Genomic DNA, 15,982 nt, shown 5'->3' with positions numbered 1-15,982 from the left:
CTCCCACGTATATAAAGGGGGGAGGAGAGGAGGCTGGCCCAGGGGGGCGCCAAGGGGGGAGTCCTACTTGGACTCCCGGTCCAAGTAGGATTCGCCCCCTCTCCTTCCTTTCAACGGAGGGGGAAAAGGGGGGAGGAGAGGAGGGGAAGAGGGAAAGGGGGGCCGCGCCGCCTCCCCTTCCTATCCGAACTCCACTTGGGGGGGGGGGGGCTCCCCCTTGTGGGTTGTCCCCTCTTCTCTCCCATGGCCCATAAGGCCCATGATTTCCCCCGGGGGGGTTCCCGTAACCTCCCGGTACTCCGGAAAAATGCCCGAATCACTCGGAACCATTCCATTGTCCGAATGCAACCTTTCGATATATGAATCTTTTCCTCTCTACCATTTCGAGACTCCTCTTCATGTCCGTGATCTCATCCGGGACCCCGAAAAATCTTCGGTCATCAAAACACATAACTCATAATACAAATCATCGTCGAACATTAAGCGTGCGGACCCTACGGGTTCGAGAACTATGTAGACATGACCAAGACACATCTCCGGTCAATAACCAATAGAGGAACCTGGATGTTCATATTAGTTCCTACATATTCTACGAAGATCTTTATCAGTCAAACCGCATAACAACATACATTGTTCCCTTTGTCATCGGTATGTTACTTGCCCGAGATTCGATCGTCGGTATCATCATACCTAGTTCAATCTCGTCACCAGCAAATCTCTTTACCCATTCCGTAATGCATCATCTCGTGACTAACTCATTAGTCAAATTGTTTGCAAGGCTCATAGTGATGTGCATTACCGAGAGGACCCAGAGATACCTCTCCGATACACAGAGTGACAAATCCTAATCTCGATCTATGCCAACTCAACAAACACCATCAGAGACACATGTAGAGCATCTTTATAATCACCCAGTTACGTTGTGATGTTTGATAGCACACATGGTGTTCTTCCGGTATTCAGGAGTTGTATAATCTCATAGTCAGAGGAACATGTATAAGTCATGAAGAAAGCAATAGCAAAAAAACTAAACGATCAATATGCTAAGCTAACGGATGGGTATTGTATCATGTTTATCAAATGACAACACATGTCTATGGCTAGGAAACTTAACCATCTTTGATTAACGAGCTAGTCTAGTAGAGGCATACTAGGGACACTCTGTTTGTCTATGTATTCACACATGTACTAAGTTTGAGGTTAATACAATTCTAGCATAAATAATAAACATTTATCATGATATAAGGAAATATAAATAACAACTTTATTATTGCCTCTAGGGCATATTTCCTTCAGTCTCCCACTTGCACTAGAGTCAATAATCTAGATTACATAGTAATGATTCTAACGCCCATGGAGTCTTGGTGCTGATCATGTTTTGCTCGTGAGAGAGGCTTAGTCAACGGGTCTGCAACATTCAGATCCATATGTATGTTGCAAATCTCTATGTCTCCCTCCTTGACTTGATCGCAGATGGAATTGAAGCATCTCTTGATGTGCTTGGTTCTCTTGTGAAATCTGGATTCCTTTGCCAAGGCAATTGCAACAGTATTGTCACAAAATATTTTCATTGGACCTGATGCACTAGGTATTACACCTAGATCGGATATGAACTCATTCATTCATACTCCTTCATTTGTTGCTTCCGAAGCAGCTATGTACTCCGCTTCACACGTAGATCCGCCACGACGCTCTACTTAGAACTGCACCAACTTACAGCTCCACCATTCAATATAAATATGTATCTGGTTTGTGACTTAGAGTCATCCGGGTCAGTGTCAAAGCTTGCATCGACGTAACCATTTATGACGAGATCTTTTTCACCTCCATAAATGAGAAACATATCCTTAGTCCTTTTTAGGTATTTCAGGATGTTCTTGACCGCTGTTCAGTGATCCACTCCTGGATTACTTTGGTACCTCCCTACTAAACTAATTGCAAGGCACACAACAGGTCTGGCACACAACATTGCACACATGATAGAACCTATGGCTGAGGCATAGGGAATGACTTTCATTTTCTCTCTATCTTCTGCAGTGGTCGGGAATTGAGTTTGACTCAACTTCACACCTTGTAACACAGGTAAGAACCCTTTCTTTGACTGATCCATTTTGAACTTCTTCAAAACTTTATCAAGGTATGTGCTTTGTGAAAGTCCAATTAAGCATCTTGATCTATCTCTATAGATCTTGATGCCCAATATGTAAGCGGCTTCACCGTGGTCTTTCATTCAAAAAATTCTTATTCAAGTATCCTTTTATGCTATCCAGAAATTTTGTATTATTTCCAATCAACAATAAGTCATCCACATATAATATCAGAAATGCTAAAGAGCTCCCACTCACTTTCTTGTAAATACAGACTTCTCTAAAAGTCTGTATAAAACCATATGCTTTGATCACACTATCAAAGCGTATATTCCAACTCTGAGAGGCTTGCACCAGTCCATAAATGGATCGCTGGAGCTTGCACACTTTGTTAGCACCTTTTGGATCGACAAAACCTTCTGGTTGCATCATATACAACTCTTCTTTAAGATATCCATTAAGGAATGCAGTTTTGACATCCATTTGCCAAATTTCATAATCATAAATTGTGGCAATTGCTAACATGATTCAAACAGACTTAAGAATCACTATGGGAGAGAAGGTCTCATCGTAGTCAACTCCTTGAACTTGTCGAAAACCTTCCGCAACAAGTCGAGCTTTGTAGTCAGTAACATTACCATCAGCATTAGTCTTCTTCTTGCAGATCCATTTATTCCGTATGGCTTGCCGATCATCGGGCAAGTCAACCAAAGTCCACACTTTGTTCTCATACATGGATCCCATCTCAGATTTTATGGCCTCAAGCCATTCCGCGGAATCTGGGCTCATCATCGCTTCCTCATAGTTCGTATGTTCGTCATGGTCAAGTAACATGACCTCTAGAATAGGATTACCATACCACTCTGGTGCGGACCTTACTCTGGTTGACCTACGAGGTTCGGTAGTAACTTGATCAGAAGTTTCATGATCATTATCATTAGCTTCCTCACTGATTGGTGTAGGAATCACTGGAACTGATTTCTGTGATGAACTACTTTCCAATAAGGGAGCAGGTACAGTTACCTCATCAAGTTCTACTTTCCTCCCACTCACTTATTTAGAGAGAAACTCCTTCTCTAGAAAGGATCCATTTTTAGCAACGAATATCTTCCCTTCGGATTTGTGATAGAAGGTGTACCCAACTGTCTCCTTTGGGTATCCTATGAAGACACATTTCTCTGATTTGGGTTCGAGCTTATCAGGTTGACTCTTTTTTCACATAAGCATCGCAGTCCCAAACTTTAAGAAACGACAACTTGGGTTCTTGCCAAATCACAGTTCATATGGTGTCATCTCAACGGATTTATATGGTGCCCTATTTAACGTGAATGCAGCCGTCTCTAAAGCATAACCCCAAAACGATAGCGGTAAATCGGTAAGAGACATCATAGATCGCACCATATCTAATAAAGTGCGGTTACGACATTCGGACACACCATTACGCTGTGGTGTTCCAGGTGGTGTGAGTTGCAAAACTATTCCACATTGTTTCAAATGAAGACCAAACTCGTAACTCAAATATTCACCTCCACGATCAGATCATAGAAACTTTATTTTCTTGTTACGATGATTTACCACTTCACTCTGAAATTCTTTGAACTTTTCAAATGTTTCAAACTTATGTTTCATCAAGTAGATATACCCATATCTGCTCAAATCATCTGTGAAGGTCAAAAAATAATGATACCCACCGCGAGCCTCAACACTCATTGGACCGCATACATCAGTATGCATTATTTCCAATAAGTCAGTTGCTCGCTCCATTGTTCCGGAGAACGGAGTCTTAGTCATCTTGCCCATGAGGCATGGTTCGCAAGCATCAAGTGATTCTAAAAGCCCATCAGCATGGAGTTTCTTCATGCACTTTACACCAATATGACCTAAACGGCAGTGCCACAAATAAGTTGCACTATCATTATTAAACTTATATCTTTTGGCTTCAATATTATGAATATGTGTATCACTACTATCGAGATTCAACAAAAATAGACCACTCATCAAGGGTGCATGACCATAAAAGATATTACTCATATAAATAGAATAACCATTATTCTCTGATTTAAATGAATAACCATCTCGCATCAAACAAGATCCAGATATAATGTTCATGCTTAATGCTAGCACCAAATAACAATTATTTAGGTCCAAAACTATCCCGACGGTAGATGTAGAGGTAGCGTGCTGACGACGATCTCATCGAATTTGGAACCATTTCCCACGCACATCGTCACCCCGTCCTTATCCAATCTTCGCTTAATCTGTAGCCCCTGTTTCGAGTTACAAATATGAGCAACAAAACCAGTATCAAATACCCAGGCGCTACTACGAGCATTAGTAAGGTACACATCAATAACATGTATATCAAATATACCTTTCACTTTGCCATCCTTCTTATCCGCCAAATACTTGGGGTAGTTCCGCTTCTAGTGACCAGTCCCTTTGCAGTAGAAGCACTCAGTCTCAGGCTTAGGTCCAGACTTGGGTTTGTTCACTTGAGTAGCAACTTGCTTGCCATTCTTCTTGAAGTTCCCCTTCTTCCCTTTGCCCTTTTTCCTGAAACTAGTGGTCTTGTTAATCATCAACACTTGATGCTCCTTCTTGATTTCTACCTCCGCAGCCTTTAGCATTGCGAAGAGCTCGGGAATTATCTTATCCATCCCTTGCATATTATAGTTCATCACGAAGCTTTTGTATCTTGGTGGCAATGATTGAAGAACTCTGTCAACGACACTACCATCAGGAAGATTAACTCCCAGTTGAGTCAAGTGGTTGTGGTATCCAGACATTCTGAGTATATGTTCACTGACAAAACTATTCTCCTCCATCTTGCAGCTATAGAACTTATTGGAGACTTCATATCTCTCAATTCGGGCATTTGCTTGAAATATTAACTTCAACTCTTGGAACATCTCATATGCTCCATGACGTTTCAAAACGTCTTTGAAGTCCCGATTCTAAGCCGTAAAGCATGGCACACTGAATTATCGAGTAGTCATCAGCTTTGCTCTGCCAGACGTTCATAACATTTGGAGTTGCTCCTGCAGTGGGTTTTGCACCTAGCGGTGCTTCCGGGATGTAATTCTTCTGTGCAACAATGAGGATAATCCTCAAGTTACGGACCCAGTCCGTGTAATTGCTACCATCATCTTTCAACTTAGCTTTCTCTTGGAACGCATTAAAATTCAAGGGAACGGTAGCACGGGCCATTGATATACAACAACATAGACATGAAAATACTATCAAGTACTAAGTTCATGATAAATTAAAGTTCAATTAATCATATTACTTAAGAACTCCCACTTAGATAGACATCCCTCTAGTCATCTAAATGATCATATGATCCATATCAACTAAACCATGTCCGATCATCATGTGAGATGGAGTAGTTTTCAATGGTGAACATCACTATGTTGATCATATCTACTATATGATTCACGTTCGACCTTTCGTCTCAGTGTTCCGAGGCCATATCTGTATATGCTAGGCTCGCCAAGTTTAAACCGAGTATTCTGCACGTGCAAAACTAGCTTGCACCTGTTGTATGTGAACGTAGAGCTTATCACACCCGATCATCACGTGGTGTCTCGGCACAACGAACTGTAGCAACGGTGCATACTCAGGGGGAACACTTATACCTTGAAATTTAGTGAGGGATCATCTTATAATGCTACCATCGTACTAAGCAAAATAAGATGCATAAAGGATAAACATCACATGCAATCAAAATAAGAGATATGATATGGCCATCATCATCTTGTGCCTTTTGATCTCCATCTCCAAAGCAACGTCATGATCACCATCGTCACTGGCTTGACACCTTGATCTCCATCGTAGCATCATCGTCGTCTCGCCAACTATTGCTTCTACAACTATCGCTACCGCTTAGTGATAAAGTAAAGCAATTACATGGCGATTGCATTTTATACAATAAAGCGACAACCATAAGGCTCCTGCCAGTTGCCGACAACTTTTACAAAACATGATCATCTCATACAACAATTTATATCTCATCACGTCTTGACCATATCACATCACAACATGCCCTGTAAAAACAAGTTAGACGTCCTCTACTTTGTTGTTGCAAGTTTTATGTGGCTGCTACGGGCTTCTAGCAAGAACCGTTCTTACCTACGCATCAAAACCACAACGATTTTTCGTCAAGTGTGATGTTTTAACCTTCAACAAGGACCGGACGTATTCAAACTCGATTCAACCAAAGTTGGAGAAATAGACACCCTCCAGCCACTTGTGTGCAAAGCACGTCTGTAGAACCAGTCTCATGAACGCGATCATATAATGTCGGTCCGGGCCGCTTCATCCAACAATACCGCCGAATCAAAGTAATTAAGACGTTGTTGGTAAGAAGTATGAATATTGTCGCCCACAACTCTTTGTGTTCTACTCGTGCATATAACATCTACGCATAGACCTGGCTCGGATACCACTGTTGGGGAACGCAGTATTTCAAAAAAATTCCTACGATCACGCAAGATCTATCAAGGTGATGCATAGCAATGAGAGGGGAGAGTGTGTCCACGTACCCTCATAGACCGAAAGAGGAAGTGTTTAATAACGCGGTTGATGTAGTCGAACGTCTTCGTGATTCAACCGATCCAAGTACCAAACGTACGGCACCTCCGTGTTCAGCACACGTTCAGCTCGATGACGTCCCTTGAGCTCTTGATCCAGTTGAGGACGAGGGAGAGTTTCGTCAGCACGACGGTGTGTTGACGGTGATGATGAAGTTACCGGCGCAGGGCTTCGCCTAAGCATTACAACGGTATGATCGAGGTGTGTAACCGTGGAGGGGGGCACCGCACACGGCTAAGAGAAGACTTGGTGTACCTTTGGGGTGCTCCCCTCCTACGTATATAAAGGGGGAGGAGAGGAGGTCAGCCCAAGGGGGGCGCGCCAAGGAGGGGAGTCCTACTTGGACTCCCAGTCCAAGTAGGATTCGCCCCCTCCTTCCTTTCTACGGAGGGGGGAAAGGGGGAAGGAGAGGAGGGGAAGAGGGAAAGGGGGGCCGTGCCCCCTCCCCTTCCTATTCGGACTCCACTTGGGGGGCGCGCGCCTCCCCGTTGTGGGTTGTACCCCCTTCTCTCTCATGGCATATAAGGCCCATGATTTCCCCCGAGGAGTTCCGGTAACCTCCCGGTACTCCAAAAAATGCCCGAATCACTCAGAACCATTCCGATGTCCGAATGCAACCTTCCAATATATGAATCTTTACCTCCCGACCATTTCGAGACTCCTCGTCAAGTCTGTGATCTCATCCAGGACTCCGAACAATCTTCGGTCATCAAAACACATAACTCATAATACAAATTGTCATCGAACGTTAAGCGTGCGGACCCTACGGGTTCGAGAACTATGTAGACATGACCGAGACACATCTCCGGTCAATAACAAATAGTGGAACCTAGATGCTCATATTGGTTCCGACATATTCTACGAAGATCTTTATCGGTCAAACCGCATAAAAACATACGTTGTTCCCTTTGTCATCGGTATGTTACTTGCCCGACGGTCGTCGGTATCATCATACCTAGTTCAATATCGTCACCGGTAAATCTCTTTACTCATTCCGTAATGCATCATCCCGTGACTAACTCATTAGTCACATTGCTTGCAAGGCTCATAGTGATGTGCATTATCGAGAGGGCCCAGAGATACCTCTCCGATACACGGAGTGACAAATCCTAATCTCGATCTATGCCAACTCAACAAACACCATCAGAGACACCTGTAGAGCATCTTCATAATCACCCAGTTACGTTGTGACGTTTTATAGCATGCAAGGTGTTCCTCCGGTATTCGGGAGTTGCATAATCTCATAGTCAAAGGAACATGTATAAGTCATGAAGAAGGCAATAGCAATAAAACTAAACGATCAATATGCTAAGCTAACGGATGGGTCTTGTCCATCACATCATTCTCTAATGATGTGATCCCGTTCATCAAATGACAACACATGTCTATGGCTAGGAAACTTAACCATCTTTGATTAACGAGCTAGTCTCTAGTAGAGGCATACTAGGGACACTCTGTTTGTCTATGTATTCACACATGTACTAAGTTTGCGGTTAATACAATTCTAGCATGAATAATAAACATTTATCATGATATAAGGAAATATAAATAGCAACTTTATTATTGCCTCTAGGGCATATTTCCTTCACTGCTCTGCTTCAATCCCTTGATCCAAATTTTCAGTAGCCCCTGCATTTTACTACCACCTAGTAAAATTTCTAGTAGTCGCGACATTTCTTCCAACACCACCTTGGCCCCCCTCCATACACACACACCCCAAAACCTCCGCTCGCAAACACACACACACACACCACCCCTCCCTCACTCGAAATCTTAGTTAGGTTACCGTTGCCACCCTGCCTCCATCGTCAACATCTACCAGTTGGCCTGTGTAGGTTACCCACCGATCTCCATACCCTAGTCGCCCTGAGTTTCTTAGATGACCCGTACCAAACGCCTCCTTTCCCACAGATCCCCATCCCCATCCCCATCGCCCACTCCAGAGCGTCGCAACCTAAGCCTGACTACATTTCCCGTGGAGCTCGAGGAGCGAATGGCCCAAAAGAGGTTTATCGCAGCCTCTTCACCCGACGTCGGCGAGGTGGTTGCCGAGGAAGCTGACGATGATTACTGGCTGCAGGCTCTCAATCAGCGAGCTAGAGTATGCTGGATTGTTGCGGTCGCCGGCTACAACATTGAGGTCGTTGACAGTGACGGCCTGACGCGGGCTATGTCATAGCTTAAGTGGCCCACCCCAACCCCTTGGGTACAACTGCCGTCAATCTCATCGATGGCCCCACCGCTGATCTCCTTTGGATCGTTATCAAGAATTTGCCATCGTACATCGCCATTGAGCCCCTTTTGTCATTTCTGAAGGAGACGTTCGGCTACGCTGGCTTGGGATCCTCAGCTGCCAAGTCAGACCTCATCGACGGCGACCACGAGGAGGGCACCCTCTTCTGCTCTTCCAAGGGGAAAGAGTCCATCTGCGACATCAGGGAGGGCACCCTATAGCCGTCCTCTTCCAAGGGAAAGGAGCCCATCTGCGACAACATGGAGCGCACCCAGAGTCCATGCTCTTCCCATGGGAACGAGCCCATCTGTGACAAGTGAGAAAACCCATGATTTGTTTTGTCGTGCCTCTTCACAAGGGGAACCCATGATTTGTTTTGTCGAGCCCCTTTTGTAATGAGAATATATCTAGTTTTAATTGCTATATTTGGTTGTTTGTAGTATGCCTTGTTTATTTCAGTTATTCACAATGTGATGCTCTATATGTGCAACTATTTATTGGGCGTGTGGAGGTTAGATCCTTCTGATATACGCTACTCTTCATCGGCGGCGGTTGCTATTCTGGTGCGTTGGTCCAATTGGACCTTAGCACGACGACTTTCCAACTGTCTACTACAACATGTTTTGCCCGGCTCCAGCGAGGGAGGGGCGATGGCAGTGGCGCGCCTTCGGCTTGCTTCAGTGCTTGTAGTCGTCGCTAGGTGGCTTACGGATCTGGATGTAATTTTTATTATTTCTAGTGTTCGTTACTACCATAATTGAAGATAAATAGATCGGAGTTCCCTCAAAAAAAATTAGAAACACATTTTACATTCATAAACTTAGTACTTCCATTATTATCTGGTATATAAGATTCAAGACATACAAAATTTCCTTACTAATAAGAAGACTAAATAAGTCTAAAATGCAAACTCTTCGAAGAGAATAAGCCGGCAGAAGCACAGACAAGGACAATAAGATTGAACACAAACCAAGCATATGCAACAGTTGTACCGATATAAATCTTCAATGCAGATCAAACATACAAGAACAACTGCTGTGCAAATGGTATGGATACCTCTAATGCTATTGTTAGCATCGTTATCTCTCGGTCACTTAGAAAAGAATCAGTTTGGTCCCTTTTCCACTATAGCATTATATTGCTGCTCCAACACAAAAATTCTTGGAAAAGAAGAAGCTATGAAGAACCGACGAGACTTGTCTGCTCTCTCTCTATGCTCCCATTCGTGCTCCCGCGCCAAGATTGTCGACCACTGAGCTAGCTTTGAAAGCAATCCGTGCTAGTTGTGTAGTACTCCCTCCGTAAACTAATATAAAAGCGTTTAGAATACTACGGAGGAAGTACGTTAGAAACCGTGGTGTGTTAGTTTGGCTGGTTCAGTCTGCTAATTACGCTAGGTTGATTAGCAGTACAACTCTAGGTGCCTTAGTAGTGCAAGTTGTAATCACGGGTTCCAGAGCACTAGTCCGTGTAGGGAAAACTGCTCTTACATTGTTTTTTTTAGGGAAAACTCCTCTTACACTCTGAACAACAGGAAAGATCAAGCACAAGAGGCTTTACAAATGTTCTGAGATTTGCAACGAGCAATGCTACATTCACGGGGCTTTACGGGCGTTTCACGGGGCTTTGCGCTAATTGGGCATTAGGTGATGCGGGCCCACCCTGAAAATCAGGGGGGTGAGATTAGTGAGGGGGGGAAGGAAAGTGCGTTAATTAAGTAAAAGTAGTTCATGAGTGTAGCATTTTTGATTTGCAACAGACGCATACAAAAACATGAGTGAAACATGCACCATTACCACTGACCAAAGTTGTACTATAAACTTATTTAGAGAAAAAAAAGGATAGGCATAACAGAAGTCCCGTGCCGATTGCATGGCATACTTGTCTAGAAACTTGGGGAAAAAAATCAACTGGGACATTGATAATACTTGAGCGTACAGGCAACAGAAACAGACAGCGCTTACCATCTTATTCAATATTCATTTGGTGTGGTTCAGTATCCAGATGTTCCCTTTTTCTGCTGTCAGGCACGATTCGTCTTCTGCATAACATTCCGTTGCATGTCATCGAAGCAAGTGAAGAATGTAAACCTCCATATGTTCCAGAAAAACAATGTCCCAAACCAATCCAGAAACCAAAGACAGTTCCAGCAATCACTGAGTAATACACCCACAGGGTTTCAAGTTGATGGTGGTTCAGAGACCTCATGTAATTTTTACTATGTTTGTGGTGTTTCATATTTCTATTTTCTATTTATAATAAATGTGGATCTTAAAAAAAAGTCCTTTCATTGTGATTTAAGTGCACCCATATTTTTTACGTGGTTTTTCTAAGCCCTGAATCTTTCAGTTTGAGGAAACCAATTTTCCACTAAAGCTTTGGATTTTATATGCACACCGTAGGAAAATGTAGCATTCAGATGGAAGAAGGTAGCATGTTAAGGTATGACAAACGGAAGACCGAAATAAAGTCGTCAGGTTTCGTGGACGACTGAGACATATGGAAGGTGGCATGTTGAGGTAGTAAGAAATAGATCTCGCTCGTGCCTCCCCTTGAAGATCATGGAGTGAAATTCCAGTGCCTGCTGAAGGTTCACTATCTGAAGGGACAGGCTCTAAGGCCGTTCCAGTATATACCTGTGTTTTGAATTTCGGCCGAGAAAAACGGATTTCGGCCGAATTTCGGCCATCTCGGCCTGGGGCGAAATCTATCTTTCGCCGAAACTGATCAAACTTGGCAAATTTTGGTCAAATTTTAGTCAAATTTTGGTCAAATTCCGGCCGAAATTTTTGAAAATGGCCGAAATTCGGCCATCTCGGCCAGGGGCGAAAAAAATCTCATACCGAAAATCAAAACGCTGGTATATACCGACTGAAACTGCTCTTCAAATCTGATCAACAGGGAAATTCTAGCACAAGAGGCTTTACAAATATTATTTGATTTACAACAGACACTTAAAAACATGAGTGAGACATGCATCATTACCACTGACCAAAGCTGTACTACAAACTTATTCAGGAAAAGAAAGATCGGCATAACAGAAATCCCATGCCGATTACAACACTTGTCTAGAACCTTCAAACAAAATATGTCCACTAAACACATTCATAGTTCTTGAGCGTACCAGCAATACAAACATAGAAAACTATCACGACGCTTACATCTTGTTTCATATTCATTCAGTTTGGTATCATTCAACACTCGGGCAGCTTTCTGTACTCCAGATATGCGTCATCTTCTTCATAACCTTCTGTTGCATGGCATCTATGCAACTCAAGAAAGCACATCTCCAGACCTTGCAGAAAAACAATGTAGCAAACCATAACCAGAAACCAAAAAATGTTCCAGCAATCACTGAGTAGTACATCCAAATGGCTTCAAGATCTTGACGTGAAGTGATTGTCAGACTTGAACTATTTATACACGAAATGTTCAACAGAGAGCCACAAAGTCCTAGGTTATTGCTATAAATTGATGGGTCGTCCAATGTTTGGAGTTGATTGCCTGTAGGTATCTCTCCTGATAAAAGGTTGTTCGAGAGATTAAGAGAGCAGAGGAATACCAGGTTTGATATGCTAGGAGGAATAGGACCGGATAGCTTGTTCCACGAGAGGTCAAGGGATTCTAACCACTTCAGATTGCCAATGTCTTTGGGGATACCACCAGAAAGATAGTTTCTTGACATATTTAGTAACCGTATGCCTCTAAGACTTGTCAACTCTGAAGGGATTTCACCAGAGAGAGAATTGCCAGAGAGATCAATACCAGTCACAAATGCATCTCTTCCCTGAAAGGTGTACTCACGTCCCTTCCAAGTTATGTCCATGCGACCATTTTCAAAATCTTCATGGTTGGTAGTAGTATATAATATGCTACTTATTATAACCGGCTGCTTTATGGATGTCTGTCTCATCAAGGAAAAGTTGACAAAGCTTTCTGGTATGGTACCTACGAAATTATTTCCAGCTAGATCAAGCAGTTGGAGATTAGACAGTTCTGATAGCTGCCGGGGAATACTTCCATAGAACATGTTTGATCGCGGTCCAAGGATCCTCAACAAAGGATTGCTTTCCCCTATCCACGGAGGAACTGCGCCAGACATCTTATTATTCCCGAGATCCAAAATGACAAGGTTTTTGAAGTTCTTCAACACTGCTGGAAAGCAACCCGTGAAGTTGTTGTTCGACAGGTGCAGCGACCTTAGCGAAGAACTACAGTGAGCCGAGGTTGGAACTTCCCCACCAAAAGCATTGCTCGACAAATCCAAGGATTCCAGTCCTACCAAGTTCCACAAGCAACCTGGGAGATCTCCAAATACTTGATTCTTTGATAGATCCAGGACTTGCAGCATTATTAGGTTACAATAGGCAGACAATGATTCTCCAAAGACGCTGTTGTTGTTGTCGGACACATTAATAATCGTCGACTGCCTGCTGTGGACATTAGGAGTGATACCAGTGAACTTGTTTCCAGACAAGGAGAGAACAAAAAGATTCACCAGATAGGAGATGGTCGCAGGAAGCTCACCCTCGAGACGGTTGTCACTGATGTCAAGTAAGCGCAACTTTGTTAAATTGCCGATGGTAGGTGGTATTGTTCCAGTAAGGTGATTCTTGGCCAAATCCAGCGATTCCAAGTTTACCATGTTTCCCATCTCCACCGGGATCGAGCCAGTAAAGTTGTTTCCAGAGAGGCTGAGAAGAAATAACGCCTCGGAGTTGCTGACCTGCGATGGGATGCTTCCAGCTAACAAGTTGTTTGTAACATTGAAGTACATAAGGTTTGTCAAGTTCGTAAACATCTCTGAGGGGATGGTACCGTTGATATTGTTGTCCCCTACACTGAAATAGACCATTCTTTGCACCCTGAGCTGCGATGGGATGCTTCCAACCAACAAGTTGTTTGCAACATTGAAGTACTTAAGGTTTGTCCAGTTCGTAAACATCTCTGAGGGGATGGTACCATTGATATTGTTGCCCCCTACACTGAAATACACCATTGTTTGCACCCTGGCAAATGATGGTGGCAAGCTTCCAAATAAATGATTCCCTTTCAGGAACATGTACTCGAGACTAGTAAGGTTCCCCAGCTCAGGTGGAAGAGTAGAAACCAAATCAGCATCATTTATGTAGAGATACTGGAGGGAATGGAGCTGCCCGAGTGAGGCAGGGATTGACCCGCCAAGTGGGTTGTTGCCAAGGATCAGCCATCGTAGTGCAGACATCATACCAAGCTCCTCTGGAATTCCTCCTGTGAGATTATTATTCTCGAGACGTAGTGTCTCGAGCTTTTGGAGCCTTGAGAACGAGTGAGATATCGAGCCAAAGAATCCATTAGCGGATAGATTCAGGCACCTCAACCTTGGGACCATCTCTGGCAGTGAATTTGGTAACGGCCCTGAGAAGGTGTTACCAGATAAATCGAGGGATCTCATCCCCACATTCGTGGAGTTGATAATGAATTGTGGGAAGGCACCACTGAGATTATTATTAGCTAGAGATAACAACTTCAAACTGGACATAGGTAAGAAGTTGGCATATTCTGGGTTGCTCAAGTGGTTATTTCCCAAATCTAACTTAACAATCTTTGGGAGGTGACTGAGTTGGTAGGGGATGGCACCAACAAGATTGTTACGGCTCAAGTCAAGAACGGTAAGTGTGAGAAATAGGGAGATGTTTGCTGGGACAGCGCCAACAAGGTTGTTGTTGTAAAGGTCGAGCACAGTGAGGGTTTGGAACGCTGCAGAGTAGAAGGCATGAAGCGTACCATGGAGCCCCGCGTCGGGAAGGTGGAGCTCGGTAACATGTCCGGCAGCATCACAGGTGACGCCGAACCAAGAGCAGGTAGAGGTTGCAATCGACCATGAGGATAGTGACTTGGTGCTGCCAATCAAAGTGGATTTCCATCGGAGAAGGGCTTCTGCTTCCGGGTTGATGTGCATATCAGCAGGAAAACTGAGACGCATAAGAGTTTCTGCAGCACCATTTCGTGCAGTTGGAGTGTTGGTAAAAATGACAGGTTGCAGGTTGGTGTTGTTTGTTGCCTTCAGACCTTAGAGGTAGCAATACATTGTAGAGCTGTCGGTGGACGAACATATGCGTACAAAGACTTCAGACTCGGGGTCATCGTGTGAGAAAAATATCAAATCCACCAGTGCTTTGAGGCCACACCCTTGGTATCCCAATCCCCAGACTCACAGTGAAGTGATTACTATTCTCTGGTAAGGTTATGACCGGAGATATATGCGCTTGTGGTTGCCGTGAACACAGGGCCAAACCAACTGTCAAATCACCCAGTCATTCTCTAGGATTGAACCTCCAGAAACTGAATCCAAATCACACTTTTTTGAAGGTACCACGGTGCGATGAAAACAGAGGCAGAAATTCCGAATGATCAACTGTGAATCAACAAATGTATGAAGCAATCTGAGGAGGTAACTAGGCACAAGTGCCCAGGAGTTCGTAAGGTGAGCAAAGATCGAAAAAATATATAAAAAGCGAGGACTCGTGATGATGTTGTGCTAAGAATTCAGAGAACAGGAACCGAACTCAGCTCTGTAGGAAATCGATCTCTCAGATCATAACAATAATAAGCCAGTTCTATAGAACCTAGACAGGACTGGATAACTAAATAATTCTAGCTTATTGATGAAAGAAAACAAAGAGGAGGCTCAGGAACTACATATTTATATCCATTGCAGAACACTACCATGTGGGAAACAGAGTGCCACACTGCAAGGTACGCGCCATCTTCAGCATAAGATTCTGCTGCATGGCAACGATGCAACAAAGGAAAACAAGCGACCATGTGTTGCTGAAAAACAACGCTCCAAAGCACAACCACAAACCTGGTTAGGCTCCATAGCCGAACAGCATCAAACTCAGTGATCTAGCAGAGGCAGAGAAGGAACTCTGCATATGTCTATAACAAGAGCCTCTTTTTCAGATATCAGTCCATCTGAAAGAATATAAGACTGTAAATTGAGGCCTTCAGCTGATGAATAAAATTCAGAAGAACCTGACACTGAAAAAATCTTCAACCTGAAAATGTCAGCTTTCACCTTGACACTAAA

General features: G+C 43.5%; 1 pseudogene; it reads right to left on the bottom strand.

Annotated features, from left to right (window-relative positions):
- Positions 1-11,881: 11,881 nt before the first annotated feature.
- LOC123132375 (LRR receptor-like serine/threonine-protein kinase FLS2) lies at positions 11,882-14,895 on the bottom strand (annotated as a pseudogene).
- Between the last annotated feature and the right edge of the window lie 1,087 nt (positions 14,896-15,982).

This window comes from Triticum aestivum, chromosome 6A (genome assembly GCF_018294505.1).
Source record: "Triticum aestivum cultivar Chinese Spring chromosome 6A, IWGSC CS RefSeq v2.1, whole genome shotgun sequence".
NCBI lineage: Eukaryota > Viridiplantae > Streptophyta > Magnoliopsida > Poales > Poaceae > Triticum > Triticum aestivum.
Note: the sequence above shows the minus strand (reverse complement) of the source record. Positions and strands in the feature narration are given on the sequence as shown.